The sequence below is a fragment of the Balaenoptera borealis genome (genome assembly GCF_965194805.1).
Source record: "Balaenoptera borealis genome assembly, chromosome: 2".
Taxonomy (NCBI): domain Eukaryota; kingdom Metazoa; phylum Chordata; class Mammalia; order Artiodactyla; family Balaenopteridae; genus Balaenoptera; species Balaenoptera borealis.
Window position 1 is genome coordinate 26,601,190 of NC_138867.1, and position 17,632 is coordinate 26,618,821.

The window sequence follows — 17,632 nt, forward strand, 5'->3', positions numbered from 1 at the left end:
AGGAACTTCTCTAGGCAGGAAACACAAGAGAAGGAAAAGACTTACAATAACAAACCCAAAACAATTAAGAAAATGGTAATAGGAACATACATATCGATAACTACCTTAAATGTAAATGGATTAAATGTTCCAACCAAAAGACATCGACTGGCTGAATGGATACAAAAACAAGACCCATATATATATGCTGTCTACAAGAGACCCACTTCAGACCTAGGGACACATACAGACTGAAAGTGAGGGGATGGAAAAAGATATTCCATGCAAATGGAAATCAAAAGTAAGCTGGAGTAGCAATTATCATATCAGACAAAATAGACTTTAAAATAAAGACTATCAAGGGATCAATCCAAGAAGATGATATAAGAATTGTAAATACTTATGCACCCAACATAGGAGCACCTCAATACATAAGGCAAATGTTAACAGCCATAAAAGGGGAAATGGACAGTAACACAATAATACTAGGGGACATTAACAACCCACTTTCACCAATGGACAGATCATCCAAAATGAAAATATATAAGGAAACACATGCTTTAAATGATATATTAAATAAGATGGACTTAATTGATATTTAAATACATTAAACAAAATGGACTTAATTGATATTTATAGGACATTCCATCCAAAAACAACAGAATACACTTTCTTCTCAAGTGCTCATGGAACATTCTCCAGGATAGCTCATATCTTAGGTTACAAATCAAGCCTTGGTATATTTTAAGAAAACTGAAATTGTATCAAGTATCTTTTCCGACTACAATGCTATGAGACTACATATCAATTACAGGAAAAAATCTGTAAAATATACAAACACATGGAGGCTAAACAATACACTACTAAATAACCAAGAGATCACTGAAGAAATCAAACAGGAAATCAAAAAATACCTAGAAACAAATGACAATGAAAACACAATGACCCAAAACTTATGGGATGCAGCAAAAGCAGTTCTAAGAGGGAAATTTATAGCAATACAATCCTACCTCAAGAAACAAGAAACAACTCAAATAAACAACCTAACTGTACACCTAAAGCAATTAGAGAATGAAGAACAAAAAACCCCAAAGTTAGAAGAAGGAAAGAAATCATAAAGATCAGATCAGAAATAAATGAAATAGAAATGAAGAAAACAATAGCAAAGATCAATAAAACTAAAAGCTGGTTCTTTGAGAAGATAAACAAAATTGATAAACCATTAGCCAGAGTCATCAAGGAAAAAAGGGAAAAGACTCAAATCAAAAGAATTAGAAATGAAAAAGGTAAAGTAACAACTGACACTGCAGAAATACAAAGGATCATGAGAGATTACTATAAGCAACTATATGCCAATAAAATGGAAAACCTGGAAGAAATGGACAAATTCTTAGAAAAGCACAACCTTCCGAAACTGAACCAGGAAGATATAGAAAATATAAACAGACCAATCTCAAGCACTGAAATTGAAACTGTGATTAAAAATCTTCCAACAAACAAAAGCCCAGGACCAGATGGCTTCACAGGCGTATTCTATCAAACATTTAGAGAAAACCTAACACCTATCCTTCTCAAACTGCTGCAAAATATAGCAGAGGGAGGAACACTCCCAAACTCATTCTACGAGGCCACCGTCACCCTAATACCAAAACCAGACAAAGATTTCACACCCAAAAAAAAACTACAGGCCAATATCACTGATGAACATAGATGCAAAAATCCTCAACACAATACTAGCATACAGAATCCAACAGCATATTAAAAGGATCATACACCATAATCAAGTGGGGTTTAGCCCAGGAATGCAAGGATTCTTCAATATACTCGAATCAGTGTGATAAACTATATTAACACATTGAAGAATAAAAACCATATGATCATCTCAATAGATGCAGAAAAAGCTTTCAACAAAATTCAACACCCATTTATGATAAAAACCCTCCAGAAAGTAGGCATAGAGGGAACTTACCTCAACATAATAAAGGCCACATATGACAAACCCACAGCCAACATCATTCTCAATGGTGAAAAACTGAAACCATTTCCACGAAGATCAGGAACAAGACAAGTTTGCCCATTCTCACCACTATTATTCAACATAGTTTTGGAAGTTTTAGCTAAAGCAATCAGAGAAGAAAAACAAATAAAAGGAATCCAAATTGGAAAAGAAGAAATAAAACTGTCACGGTTTGCAGATGACATGATACTATACATAGAGAATCCTAAAGATGCTACCAGAAAACTACTAGAGCTAATCAATGAATTTGGTAAATAGCACGATACAAAATTAATGCACAGAAATCTCTTGCATTCCTATACACTAATGATGAAATATCTGAAAGAGAAATTAAGGAAACACTCCCATTTACCACTGCAACAAAAAGAATAAAATACCTAGGAGTAACCCTATGTAAGGAGACAAAAGACCTGTATACAAAAAACTATAAGACACTGATGAAAGAAATTAAAGATGATACAAACAGATGGAGAGATATTCCATGTTCTTGGATTGGAAGAATCAACATTGTGAAAATAACTATACTACCCAAAGTAATCTACAGATTCAATGCAATCCCTGTCAAACGACCAATGTCATTTTTCACAGGACTAGAACAAAAAATTTCACAATTTGTATGGAAACACAGAAGACCCCAAATAGCCAAAGTAATCTTGAGAAAGAAAAAGGGAGCTGGAGGAATCAGGCTCCCTGACTTCAGACTATACTACAAAGCTACAGTCATCAAGACAGTATGGTACTGGCACAAAAACAGAAATCAAGATCAATGGAACAGGATAGAAAGCCCAGAGATAAACCCATGCACATATAGTCACCTTATTTTTGATAAAGGAGGCAAGAATATACAATGGAGAAAAGACAGCCTCTTCGATAAATGGTGCTGGGAAAACTGGACAGCTACATGTAGAAGAATGAAATTAGAATACTTCCTAACACCATACACAAAAATAAACTCAAAATGGATTAAAGACCTAAATGTAAGGCCAGACACTGTACAACTCTTAGAGGAAAACATAGGCAGAACACTCTATGACATAAATCATAGCAAAATCCTTTTTGACTCACCTCATAGAGAAATGGAAATAAAAACAAAAATAAACAAATGGAACCTAACAAAACTTAAAAGGTTTTGTACAGCAAAGGAAATCATAAACAAGATGAAAAGACAACCCTGAGAATGGGAGAAAATATTTGCAAATGAAGCAACTGACAAAGGAGTAATCTCCAAAATGTACAAGCAGCTCATGCAGCTCAATATCAAGAAATCAAACAACCCAGTCCCAATTGGGTAGAAGACCTAAATAGACATTTCTCCAAAGAAGATATACAGATTGCCAACAAACACATGAAAGGATGCTCAACATCACTAATCATTAGAGAAATGCTACAATGAAGTATGAAAACTACAATGAAGTATCACCTCACACCAGTCAGAATGGCCATCATCAAAAACTCTACAAACAATAAATGCTGGAGAGGGTGTGGAGAAAAGGGAACCCTCTTGCACTGTTGGTGGGAATGTAAATTGATACAGCCACTATGGAGAACAGTATGGAGGTTCCTTAAAAAAGTAAAAATAGAACTACCATATGACCCAGCAATCTCACTACTGGGCATATACACTGAGAAAACCATAATTCAAAAAGATTCATGTACTACAATTTTCATTGCAGCTGTATTTACAACAGTCAGGACATGGAAGCAACCTAAGTGTCCATCAACAGATGAATGGATAAGGAAGATGTGGCACATATATACAATGGAATATTACTCAGCCATAAAAAGAAATGAAATTGAGTTATTTGTAGTGAGGTGGATGGACTTAGAGACTGTCATACAGAGTGAAGTAAGTCAGACAGAGAAAAACAAATACCATATGCTAAAACGTATATATGGAATCTAAAAAAAATAAAATTCTTTCTGAAGAACCTAAGGGCAGGACAGGAATAAAGATGCCGACGTAGAGAATGGACTTGAGGACATGGGGAGGGGGGAATGGTAAACTGGGACGAAGTGAGAGAGTGGCATGGACATATATACACTGCCAAATGTAAAATAGATAGCTAGTGGGAAGCAGCCGCATAGTACAGGGAGGTCAGCTCGGTGCTTTGTGTCCACCTAGAGGGGTGGGATAAGGAGTGTGGGAGGGAAAGTCAAGAGGGAGGAGATATGGGGAGATATATATATATATATATATATATATATATATATATATATATATATATATATATATATATATAGCTGATTCACTTTTTTAAAAAGCAGAAACTAACACACCATTGTAAAGCAATTATACTCCGATAAAAATGTTAAAAAAAAAAAGGAGAAATGAGGCTTTGGAATGAAGGCCTGGAAGGATTAAAAAACTTAGATCCTTCCCCAGTAATTGTGAGGTTGAGTGAGCAGAAGGCGACTGTGGTTTTGCCAAACAATTGGAGGCAGACAGTTCACAAGTCTAGCCACACACCTGGATGTTTGATTTTCTCCCTATAACCCTACAGCTGGCATAGGCCTGGAGAAGGCAGTTTAAAGAATATGTCCAGAAGTAAGTGTAACTGGGCTGAGGCTGTGAAAGAAAAACAGGCAAAACAATTTCTCAAGCACTAGGAAAAGAGAGGTTGGAATCAGAAGCCAAGGGATTTAAAATATAGAAACAGAAATGAGAAGAAAAGCCCTACTGATGGAAGGAAGTAGAAATGTGAATGGATTGGAAATCCCAGTAAAGAAGAGCAGGCATGGTGGGGACTTGGACCACAAAAGGGGGAAGTATGGTAAATGATCCTAAACTTCCTCTCCAGACTAATTTTTAAATTATTTAATTAAGTTTCAAAATACCCATTGAGATTTTTCTTTAAATTTTATTATACGTATACATCCACAAGGGGAAAGTGATATATTTACATTGTTAGACGTTCTCAGTCAAAAGCATGTTAAATATCTCAGTCCATGCAAACCTTATTTTATGTCACTTTGCCGTGTTTGGTTGTTGTCTACAATACAAATTGTAATTGCGTGAACAATTCTCATTCCACTGGGTGTTCACTCTTGTGTCTTTAGAAACTTAAACGTTTAAGTCACCAAATTGATGACTGTTTCTTTAGTATTGACCAGAATTCAATAACAGGGACTCCATGGTCTGTCAGTGAAAATGCTTTACCCTGCTTGTAGGGATGGATCTATTTGAGCCTATAATTAAATCTTACGTGGGCTTATTCTGACATATTTACTTTTGACAATTTAAGAAGCCAATATTACCCATTATTATGTATACATTATTGATCTTTTGAATTTTAGTTTTCAACTCCATATCATGGATTAAAAAAATAGAATTTTGTTCTAATAGAGAAGTTATCTTCTTTATTTCCTTTCAGCCAGCCTATTGTGAGGCTTAAAAACAGTCAAAATCAAATAAATATTATACAATGTAAATTATCATGAAATGTAATAGATTACCACCAATATTTATCAATATTTACAATATCTATCAATATTTAACATATACACCAAATTTGGATTTAAATATGTGTGGGTTTAAATATTTATATGTTTAAATTTCAGCACCATTTCTTATTTATGAACTGTGTCATCTAGAGCAACTACTCATATCTCTAAACTCTCTATTTCCTCATATGTAAATTGCATGTAATAATACAGGCCTCAGGGACTTCTCTGGTGGTGCAGTGGATAAGACTCCATGCTCCCAATGCAGGCGGCCCAGGTTCAATCCCTGGTCAGGGAACTAGATCCCACATGCATGCCGCAACTAAGAGTTCACATGCCACAACTAAGGAGCCCTCGTGCTGCAACTAAGGATGTGCTGCAACTAAGGAGCCGCCTGCCGCAACTAAGGAGGCCACCTGCCGCAACTAAGAACTGGTGCAACCAAATAAATAAATAAATATTAAAAAAATAATATAGGCCTCAAAGAATAGTGGTATGTATTTATTTGTCAGTTACTAGTAATAAATTGATTATTATTGATGTGGAGCTTCTTAGACAATATATTTTACAAGAAAGATTGATATATAATATCTTTATAAATGTTACATGATTGAGCTGAGAATTCTGAAGATATAATATACTATACTCATCTTTAGTTTGCATTTTTTATGTAACAATGTGCATAACTTATATGAATCATTTTTTTTTCATGTTAAACTGAGAACTTCAAACAATGCCTAAGGAAAACCACTCTAAGAGCACAGTGATGGATTTCTTGAAGTGTTTTGTTCCCCATCAGAGGAAGAAACAAAGTGAGACCCAAGATGATATAAGAAATAAGTAATCTGTTTAAGAACAAAAAAATTGCACTATGTTGGAACATAATGTGCCGAAAAAATGGATTTGAAATGATATAGAATCTAGGTATACACAGTGAAGAGGAAAAAAAAATAGATGTGCCATAATGGAAGAGAAAGATTACACAAAAGGCAGTTCAGAAATCACATTTCTATGTTGTTATCCTATTTTTCTTTCTCTCTTTTAGAAGTAATACCTCTCCCAATTAATTTCCATCTACGCACATATTCACTGTGTATTATTTAGAAGAGAATCAGTTCCGTATTTTAAAAAGGGATGAGATTATAAAAGGAGGACAGTGTAATGAGGTAGAAGACTGAAGGGAAAAAGACATGAAATAAGATTAGATAAAGAGAAATGAAAAAGAAACCATATAGTTGTATTTTAATACGTTAACCAAATAATTTTGCTGCAAAAACCAAAAACTGGCTAGGCCAAAATTTAACAAAGAGCTGCTTTATGTAAAATGTTTTTTAACAAGTAAAACTTTATGAAATTCTGAGATCGTTCAGTAGATTAGATATATCTGCAAATCACTATCAATCAAGCTGAAACCTCTGCAATATGTATTTTTATGAATATTCTTTTTTAAAAAACAAATTCACCCATATGAAACAAGAATAGCTCTTTTCTTCTCTTTGCTTAATAAAATTAACAAATAAATACACATATATAGAAAAAAAAAAAACATGTAAAGTGTGTTCACTGCATGACCCAGTTGTGCACACAGTTGAATGTCTTTCCTGTACACTCTTGTGTTTTCCTGGAGAAAATACTTCAGTGCTTCCTTTGTCTTGTTTTCTGTAACTATTTTTAAGTTTTCCCCAAATGATCCAGAGATCTATTCTCCTTCTAGAATTAGACTTTTTCCCAACCATAATATTTCCTTGCAGATGGTTCTTCTGTTACACTTTGAACTGGTTGTTCTCCACTCATGCGGCAGTCTTCTTCCTTGAACTTCCATTCATCTTCAACTTAGGACTTCCTCCACTACGTCCCATCCCTTGTTTCCTGACCTTCATGCTTTCCTGTTTTTAACTCAGTAATATTGTTGGAGTCCATCCCTCAGTAATTATCTTGGGTCTTGGTGTTGAATCTTTCTTGGATTCTTTATCAAATTGACAGGGTAATGGCCAGGATGCCTTAAGCAGTCACTCTGGGTGGTAACTTCTCTGACCAGCTGTAACAGTTATTACTCTTTCATTGTATTTCTACTTCCTGAACATGTATGCAAATATATCATCTACTATTTTCTTCTCTTTCAAAGAGCTGGAGGGCTGGAGTTGCGTATTTCTCTTCTGCCAGTGAGGTTAGGCTTAGATAAATTCCACACTGTTTGGCTCTGATAAAAGTTTCCCTTGAGGGTGCACTTTGTTAAGAAGAACAGGGACATGTGGGCATATTTCAGAATAGTGACTTTTCCCCTCCCCCTGCCACAAGTATGAGATAATTTTTCCTCTATTCTTCATCGTAAGAATCTAATGGGACTCCTAGAGGTAAAATGTATAAAAGATTGGGGCCACATGGAGACTTTAACTCTTAAGCTAGTGCACACTGAGCCTCTAGCACTCTGTCAATACAGTTTGTGTTCCTACTGGGATTGGCAGCAGTGATGGGATTCTGTTCCACTTCTGGGTTTATACTCCCAATAAGCTGTGATTCTCTGTATTCTCCTATCTCTCCAGGTTTAGGGGCAGCAGTTTGCCTTGTGGCTTTAGCTCCCTGATGACTCTAAAAAGAGTTGCTGCTTTTCAGTTTATTCATCACTTTTCCTGTTGTGAGGAAGGAAGTAACAACTTTCAGGCTCATTACAATTTGGACTAAAAACCAGAAATACAATCAACACAATATACAAAAATCCTTTTACGAATTTTTCTCTTAGATTGTCAGTTCATCTCTTAGATAGGTCAATCACAGTTATTTACTATGTGACTTTTAAATCTTTTCAGTGTTAAAATGCATGTTTCATTTTATCCTTTCTCCAAAAGGTATATCTAGATAATCGTTCAATTTTGCTGACTTTTCACCAAATCAGTATTCTTAATCATTATATTTAGGAACTGGGTCCAGAATAATTCTCTCACTGATGGTGGCATTTATTAATCCATTTGGGAATTTTGTTCTAGCCCTTGCTAAGTGTAAAGACTTGGGCCAGGTACTGAATTCTACACAAAGAGGAGTAAGATGTGATTTCCACTTTCAAGGTCGTAACAGTCTATCAATAAGTTGCCAAAATACACTTGGAATGCGCAAAGTGATAAAATGGCAATGCATCAGTTTCCTGTGGTTCCTATAAAAACATCAGAAACTGGTGGCTTAAATCTATAGAAATTTATTGTCTCACAGTTTTAGAGGCCAAAAGTCCTAAATCAAGGTGCTGGCAGGGCTACATTCCCTCCCAAAGCCAGAGCGGAGCATCTATTTTTGCCACTTCCAACTTCTGGTGACTCCACGTGTTCCTTGGTTTGTGGCTATTCTGCTCCAGTCTCTCTGGGTCACACAGCTTCCTCCTCCTGTGTCTGTGTTTCTCCTTTTCTGTCTGTCTCAAAACTGTTTCTCTCTCATAAAGATAAATGTGATTGCATTTAGGGCCCTCCTGGTTAATCCAAGATAAGTTTTTCCTCTCAAGATTCTTAACTTAATCACATCTTTTGCCATACTAGGAATAATTCAGACATTCTGAATATAAGGGCATGGACCTATATTTTGGGGGCCATGATTCAATTCATTATGGCCAATAAAACACCAAAATCTATAGAAATAGAGAAAGAAGTCAGGGAACCCCTTGCTTTTAAGGTAGGTATATTTAACCTGGCAGAGAGAAACAGTTTTAATGTTTTTAAAGACAAAAAAAAAATCCATGCTGAGACTTCTGTGTCTCTCATAATCCTAATCATGAATACATATTATGTTATTTAAACATCACAAAATCTTAATCAGCATATGATTATACCAAGTGATTTGTAGCTGAGTTCAAGAATTTCAAGGACATTATAGGATTATTCTAATTTCTCTAGTCATAATGCTCATAGGTTATAAAGTCAGGACTTCCACCCACATTTTTCTGACCCAAAGCTCATGAGCTTTTAAGAAAAAAGAATACGATAATAATAATATTAGTATAATTAGTGTTAACTAGAAGAATATGTTTTCTTTTATCTTCAGAGTATGATGTGTTTACTCTAAGTTTGTTTTCTTTTTATTCACTCAGAATTTGAGGGCAGCACTTTTTGGATTATTCTACTAGCTCCCCAGTTATCATTAGAACTGTTACTACACTCAACTGGTGAGCCAGTAAAAGCCGGCTTTAAAAGCAAGAAGCCTTATGCCATGTGCCTGTGGGGCTTGCAGTCAGAGCAGTCCTGCCGCATCCCATAGAAGCAGAGAAAATGGAACCTCTGAGCCAGAGGCAACAGCAGAACTGATGAAATGAGCAGCTGTGCTCACAGGCTTCAGTAGCCTCATCATTTCTTCCTATTTATTTATTCTTTTTTTTTTTTAAGAGTATCTTAATGTTAAATTTATTTATTTATTTATTTTTATTTTTTTTTGGCTGTGTTGGGTCTTCGTTTCTGTGCGAGGGCTTTCTCTAGTTGCGGCGAGCGGGGGCCACTCTTCATCGCGGTGCGCGGGCCTCTCACTATCGCGGCCTCTCCTGTTGCGGAGCACAGGCTCCAGACGCGCAGGCTCAGTAGTTGTGGCTCACGGGCCCAGCCGCTCCGCGGCATATGGGATCTTCCCAGACCAGGGCTCGAACCCGTGTCCCCCGCATTGGCGGGCAGATTCTCAACCACTGCGCCACCAGGGAAGCCCAATTGTTATATTCTTACTGAGGATAAGAAAAGACTTTCTGAGGTAGGCTTGCCATCAATCAGTTCCAGAATGCTTGGAGGTGAGGGAAGCTTGGCTTATACATGAAAAGCAAAGAATCTACATTCTATAAAGCTGAGCATCACATAGGCTGTTTTGCCTTAAAGCATAAATGAAGATCAAAGTAGAGAAGAGATTTAGTGGCACAATTTGATAGATCCTTGTTTTTTGAAAAATAAATCATATGATAAACTAATAATAGAAGACAAGAGACTTGAAAACTTAAAGAGAACTGGGCTGTTTATCTCCAGTTATAACATTGTTTGATGAAATTATTTTGAGGTTTTAGTAAGCTCTAGGCTTTGAGAGATCAAGCTATAATCCTGATAGATTGACCCTTTCTAATTTGTAGTTTTGTTTTCTTGGTCTTCATTTTGTATTGGCATGAGTACTTCTAAGCCACTAGTTGATAAAATGAAAAGACAAAGAAAAACAAATAATTTTAATAAAGTGAACCTGGATCTAAATTTTGTACACTTATTAAAAATAGAGAAAGTTTAATTTATGGCCCAAGAGCTATCAAAGATGGTCATTCTTTTCATGGCTTTGTTTATCCTCATTTTGTAGCTATAGTGTCTGGACTATAATAATTCCTTAATAAAGAAGTCTAAATACATTGCATTTATAGGATCTTCACTTCAATGTTAAACCGGCAGGCTCAAGATCTTTTATGTATTCTTGGCCTCTCCTCTTCTCCAAATTTCAGCCTAAGCAGAGGCACAGCTTTTAAAGGGAATTTATTTTCTTTGGGCTGCCCCTGCTCACAGCTGATCCTCATTAGGGAAAACAAACCTCACTTTAAAAAGAACTATTGAGGGCTAAGGAAGAGGTCAATGTAAATTAGTTCACAAAGTGAGACTTCAATTGTTATCTAGTAGAGGGGCAGGAAGTCATATAAATAGAGACATCAATTTGAAAGAAAAGGCCTAAGGCCTGTTTTGTTCAAAGTTAAGCCTTTAAGTGAGTCTCTCTCTGTCTCTCCTGCTTTCTTTTTTCTCTCTCACAGATGTTTACCTGCCTGTGAAAGAGCACGGAGATCCTTTCTGAAGTCTGTTTTCATGCAACATCTGTGAGAATTTTGGCTTTAGGTCTTACTTCAACGCTTTTGTACCTAATGATAAGACAGACAGATGATTCAACAGTAAGAGCACACCCTCTCAGGAAGGCATTTCCATGTGATATAATTTTTGATGTTTAATAGTAGCATAAATTTTCAAAAGGCAAACAAGGTATGTTAGGTGCATGTGAGGAAAGAATCAACTTCCCTGTGCCAAAGAAATGATACCAAAATGGTAAAATGAGCTTCTGACACTATCTTTTCAGCAAATCTCTACTAGAATTTTTCTTAGCTCTAAAAAATAACAGAGCTTTGAGTCCTATTTGGTAATTGTCTTGATCCTGGAAAGAAAAGCATAGCCAATGCCTGAACAAGCTCAGAAATTATCACTTATTGTGTGTTCTCCATGCACCTAGATTTGTTCTAATAATGTTATATACTCTACCATATTTAACCTTTAAAATAATGCAGGAATTAAGTACTAGAGTTACCTAATTTTATAGATTAAGAAGCTGATATTTTAAGAAGTCATGTGATGGATACTTTTATCTGTTTTATGTGTAGCCACTTTTATATTTTCAAGAAGTATAGAAGACTGAATATGAAACACTTATCAAGGACACATAGGTTTATACTGTGTCAGTAGGATTCAGGTGTACTATAATAACGATGTCCAATGAGGGCATTGTTAGCATTTAAACTGGATAAATGGGTTGATTTTTAATTTCTCCTAAAAGTAGATCCAGTTAACATAAACACATGTGTAAGCTACCATGCCTCCCATAGTAAAATGGTGAGAAATTGTTAGACCTTCTTTATGTAAATAAAAATGAGAATGAGATTCTTGGGTCCACAGCTATTCTATATAGTTTTTTTTTCCAGTAAAACAATATTAGATATCTACATTTACCATTATAGGTCCTAGATGATTTTTATCACTCTGTTCATAATACTTTTAACAAAATAAAAATCATTTGACTCAAAAATCATGTAAGTAAACTCTTAAATCGGCCAAATGAATATCACCCAAGTGATTTCCAGGAGGAATAATGAATATGGGATTTTGTGAGGGTGTTTTAGCATATTTGTTAGCTAGTCAATAGTGGTGTTGCTTTAAGATGAGAGTTGATTACTCTGAATTTATAAACCTAAATTTTGTTAAGTTGTTTATCACTTTCAAGAGAATTTACAATATAAAATTTGCTATGTCAATAACCATCAAACCTTAATGGCAAACAAGAAAATCTACTCATCTCAAAGCATTTTATGATCTCCTAAAACTCAAAGCCAAACACCACTGGATCAAAAATATTAGTTATTATATAATTATAACATGCTATGTATTTTCTAATAGTGATAGGTTCAAAAAACGACCACAATATTAGAGAAATATATTGCAGATGCTTTATATACATTTAAGAAGCATGAAGTGCCCATCTTAAACCATCAGAGAAAGCCCAGAAATTTCAATACTAGCAGTGGAAAATTGAGCAGATCTAATCTGAAGCAAGGGTATAATCCTTAGACACATATACTTCTCTTATGTACTATCGAGGAACAAAAACTAAGACACTGATGTGAAACACAAACCATGGGACTGACTCTACCAAAAAGACCAACTCAACAACAATCCTGAGTAGCAAGAACCTCTGATGTACTTCTATTATCAAGGCTGTCCTTACTAACAGATTTTATAGGTGGAATTGTTTGGAGAATTGATGCCATCTTCTTTTACAAGTGCCCCATTGTAAATTCACTATTCTTAGTGTTTTAAGTAGCAATATATTTTATTGCCCATTTATAATGATATATAAAATAAAAACCCACCAGGGAAGGTCACACAATACCTTGTGTTTACATTAAGGATGCTCAGTGCCTATTCACAGCCAGGTAAGCCTCTGTGAGAGAGATAAATGACAGAGAAAGACTCACACAGGCTTAGCTTTGAGCAAAGTGGGCCCTAGGACTTTTCTTTCAAATTGATGTTTCTATATTACTTCCTACCTCTCTCTACTAAGTAACTATTGCTCTTCTTTCATTAGGATACATTTTGATATTGCCTGGACATTTAGGCATGCACAAAATGGAGAGAAAGGAAAGAAAAAACAAAGTTCCACAAATATACTTTGAAATAATTAACACCAGAGTATCAAAGATGATCTTCACCTGCCCAACAAATTTCACATATAGAAGCCAATGGCCATCGTTTTGGCCCCTGAAAGTTCATTCTCTTTCAAATACTTCTGTGAATTCTAGAATGGTTTGTGCAGTCACACAAAGCACAAGCTCTATTAGGTAGAAGGAAGTCGAATGGAGGTTTGCATATGGACACTTACTGTCCTCTTCCTACGTGGATGGAACAATTTGTCAGAAAGTGTTTTCTTTACTGAGGCCTAGAGTCATTTCGCTCTGGTGACAGCACTGGAAAAAGAGCAAAGGGGCAGCTAACCAGGGAAATCTGTGCCACCTCTCAATTGACAATGTAGTCCTATTCACAGACTCTGCAGAAAAAGAGAAATTGACTGCTTGGAAAAAATAGGCAGTGAAAGTCAAATAAATTGTTGAAAATGTGCTAGGGTTTGTCCTCCAAGAATGGGAAAGACTTGTCTACAGACGTTTTTACCTGTAAATTTCAAAAGTACTTGTACTAAAAATTGCAAACATTTTCAAGAAAGTTCTATTTATAAATGTTTCTTTCAAACATTCTGATTAGAATAATATGGTGTGATGCTGGAAAAAAATAGCTATCAGATCGTGGGGAACTATAGAACTGGAAAGTCAAATCTGATATACACTTTCAAAGATGTGAAGGAACACATTAAAATGGTTATGTAAAGTATAATTTCCTCAGGAAAAAATTTAATATAGATTATAGGATTTAAGGGACGGATTTACTGTACATTGAGAAAAATATTAGTAATCAATAAGAAGAAAATATCAATTTTGTGTAAGATACAGGATGTTTTTTCTATCAAAATATCATCTCCCCCAAACTGCACGCCGTTAAGGAAGCTTCGGCTAATGTGTTACAAATTTACTGGGTGTAAGATGATATACAGGAAAGAAATAATTCACTATCTAAGTTAAACATTTATTTTCTACCACGACCACCCCCAAAATATATTTAAAGTGAAATTTGGAGAGAACAATGAGTGTCAGAGTTCCTCTGCTACTGTATCTTAGCAAGTAAATATCTGTGCAAAAAATTGCTCTATGAAAGTTTAGATGTTTTGATCTCATATGCTATTTTAGAAATTCTTCAGGAAACTTTAGTCTTATATACAGGAATGATTAAATATCATGGACATATATACAAAATCAATTCAACTATGGGGATTCATATGTGAAATCTGAATATTTATTTTTATGTAATATGTTTTGATGGTGTTCCCTGTAATTTTTTTATTACTCATTTTTCCAGCACATGACTGTTGATTTTGTGGATTTATTCTTAGGTTTTAGGTTGACAGTTGAAAAATGTGATGTTTAAGTAATAAGATGTTCCAAATTTGAACTGTAACACTTTAAAAATTATATTTTAATTGCTAACACATATCAAGTATTGTTTTTAGTCACCTGTTGTTATAAAGATTCATAAAACAAAATTTCAGTTCTCAAATGGCTTATGTCCTAATGAGGGAGGGAGTGCAGATATTAAATATATTACATTATCATAAGATCAATATAAAATTGTATAAAATGCTATTGGATATTATTAATCATATTTAAATTATTTAACATAAGTTGTGTGTTAAATGTTAAATTATTTAACATTTAACAAAATGTATTATGAATGATGCAAACTGTATAATACATAGTTCATAACATATGACAATTTATAAATATATACCTGTTTATCTATAATCTATATAAATATATAATAAATGTAATGGACTTTCTAAAATGAATAACTTTAATATTATCAAAAGAGATCAAAAATTATTTATGAGCCACTGACAAAAGGACCATCACTGCAGCAATCTTTAAATCCCCCCAAACCTTTTTATAAAAGATCAAAAGAGATAGAAAAATAAGTAATTCACAGATGACACATTCACTGAAGCTATATGGCCAGATCCTCTAAGAACCTCTGAGGGTGAATGTGTGGCCAGACTGTTCCACAGTATCAGATCCCTGCTTGGTCAGCTGCTGCCCAGCGGTAGCAGAGAAGAGATAGGTGAACACTGAGGGACCATACAGGTCATGGAACCCAGGATTAACAAACAAAAACTTGATTTCAAAAGAATCTAGAACAATCTGCAATACTGTAAGAAGAACTTGCATGCTCCAGGTTTCTGACACATGTAAAAAAAAAAAGACCCAGGGAAGCACACTGGGGCAAAGACGAGATCAAACCATGACAGCCTAAATCCCCAGGCATCACTCAATGTACTACAAATAGCCTTTTTCAGAAAGACAAAGACCTACCCTGAAGGAAAGCTGCTGGGGACATAATCCATGCTGAGAAGATAGGAGCACTAGGAATCCCACAGAAAGATTGCTTAGATGCCAGGGGTAAATGGATCCAAAGAAAATAGATCTCAGAAAACAATATTCCAAAATAGCATAGTATTAAAAGTGAATCGTTACTTCAGAAGGCAAGGCCTATAGCATGCAGAACAACAGAGTTACAATCACACTAATCCTGAGATGTAGAGCCACGGCCACACAAAGAGGCCATGTTTTGAATACTAAACAGTAATGACAGACAAGGACATCCTTGAGCATGAAGTTCATCAAAACTCCTACAAAAGAAGCTCCTACTACAAAAACCTACTGTATTATTCAGGGTTCTCCAGAGTAACAGAACCAATAGGAGATTGGTATCTCTCTCTCTCTCTCTCCCTGAAGAGATTATTACAAGAAATTGGCTCACTTTATTATGAAGGCTGAGAAGTCCCAAGATCTGCAGTCAGCAAGATGGAGACCAGGAAGAGCTGATGGTGTATTCCAGTCTGAGTTCAAAGGCCTGAGCACCAGGAGAGCCAATGGTGTAAATTCCAGTAGAAAGACTGCAGGCTTGAGATCTAAGAGCTCTTGACATTTCACTTTGAGTCTGAAGGCAGGAAAAGACCAATGCCCCAGCTAGAAGGCAGTCAGACAGGAAAAACAACTCAGTATGTTTTTGTCCTTTTCAGGTCTTCAGTTGATAGGGTGAGACCTACCTACCTTAGGGAGGGCAATCTGCTTTACTCAGTCTTCTGATTCAACTGTTAATCTTCTCCAGAAACATCCTCAACAAAGGGACCTTCAAGATGGCGGAGGAATAATATGTGGAGGTCACCTTCCTCCCCACAAATACATCAGAAATACAACTACATGTGGAACAGAACACCTACTGAACGCTAGTAGAAGACCTCAGACTTCCCAAAAGGCAAGAAACTCCCCACGTACCTGGGTAGGGCAAAAGAAAAAAGAAAAAACAGACAAAAGAATAGGGACGGGATCTGCACCTCTGGAAGGAAGCTGTGAAGGAGGAAAGGTTTCCACACACTAGGAAGCCCCTTCACTGGCGGAGACGGGGGGTGGGTGGGGGGAGATGCTTCAGAGCCATGGAGGAGGGCGCAGCAATGGGGATGCAGAGGGCAAAGCAGAGAGATTCCCGCACAGAGGATCAGTGCTGATCAGCACTCATCAGTCTGAGAGGCTTGTCTGCTCACCCGCCCAGGCGGGTGGGGGTTGGGAGCTGAGGCTCTGGCTTCCAAGGTCAGATCCCAGGAGAGGACTGGGCTTGGCTGCATGAACACAGCCTGAAGGGGGCTAGTGCTCCACAGTTAGCTGGGAGGGAGTCCGGGAAAAAGTCTGGAACTGCCTAAGAGGCAAGAGACCATTGTTTCTGGGTGCACGAGGAGAGAGGATTCAGAGCACCGCCTAAATGAGCTCCAGAGATGGGCGCAAGCTGTGGCCATCAGTGTGGACATCAGAGACAGGCATGAAATGCTAAGACTGCTTCTGCAGCAACCAAGAAGCCTGTGTGCAAGCACAGGTCACTATCCACACCGCCCCTCCCAGGAGCCTGTGCAGCCTGCCACTGCCAGGGTCCTGTGATCCAGGGACAACTTCCCCAGGAGAACACAGTTCTTCTCAGGCTGTTGCAACGTCACTCCGGACTCTGCCGCTGCAGGCTCACCTCACATTCCGTACCCCTCCCTCCCCCCAGCCTGAGTGAGCCAGAGCCACCTAATCAGCTGCTCCTTTAACCCCGTCCTGTCTTGGCGGGGAACAGATGCCCGCAGGTGACCTACAGGCAGAGGTGGGGCCAAATCCAAAGCTGAAACCCGGGAGCTGTGCGAACAAAGAAGAGAAAGGGAAATCTCTCCTAGCAGCCTCAGGAGCAGTGGATTAAATCTCCACAATCAACTTGATGGACCCTGCATCTGTGGAATACCTGAATAGACAACAAATCACCC

The 17,632-nt window shown here is 36.7% G+C and overlaps 1 long non-coding RNA gene across 1 annotated transcript in view; it reads right to left on the minus strand.

The window, feature by feature from the left end:
* LOC309624473 overlaps positions 1-16,723 on the minus strand; it is a 345,102-nt gene extending 328,379 nt beyond the window's left edge. The window contains exon 1 of the long non-coding RNA XR_014241956.1: positions 1,474-16,723. This is a non-coding gene — a long non-coding RNA (uncharacterized lncRNA). The remainder of the gene's footprint in view (positions 1-1,473) is intronic.
* Between the last annotated feature and the right edge of the window lie 909 nt (positions 16,724-17,632).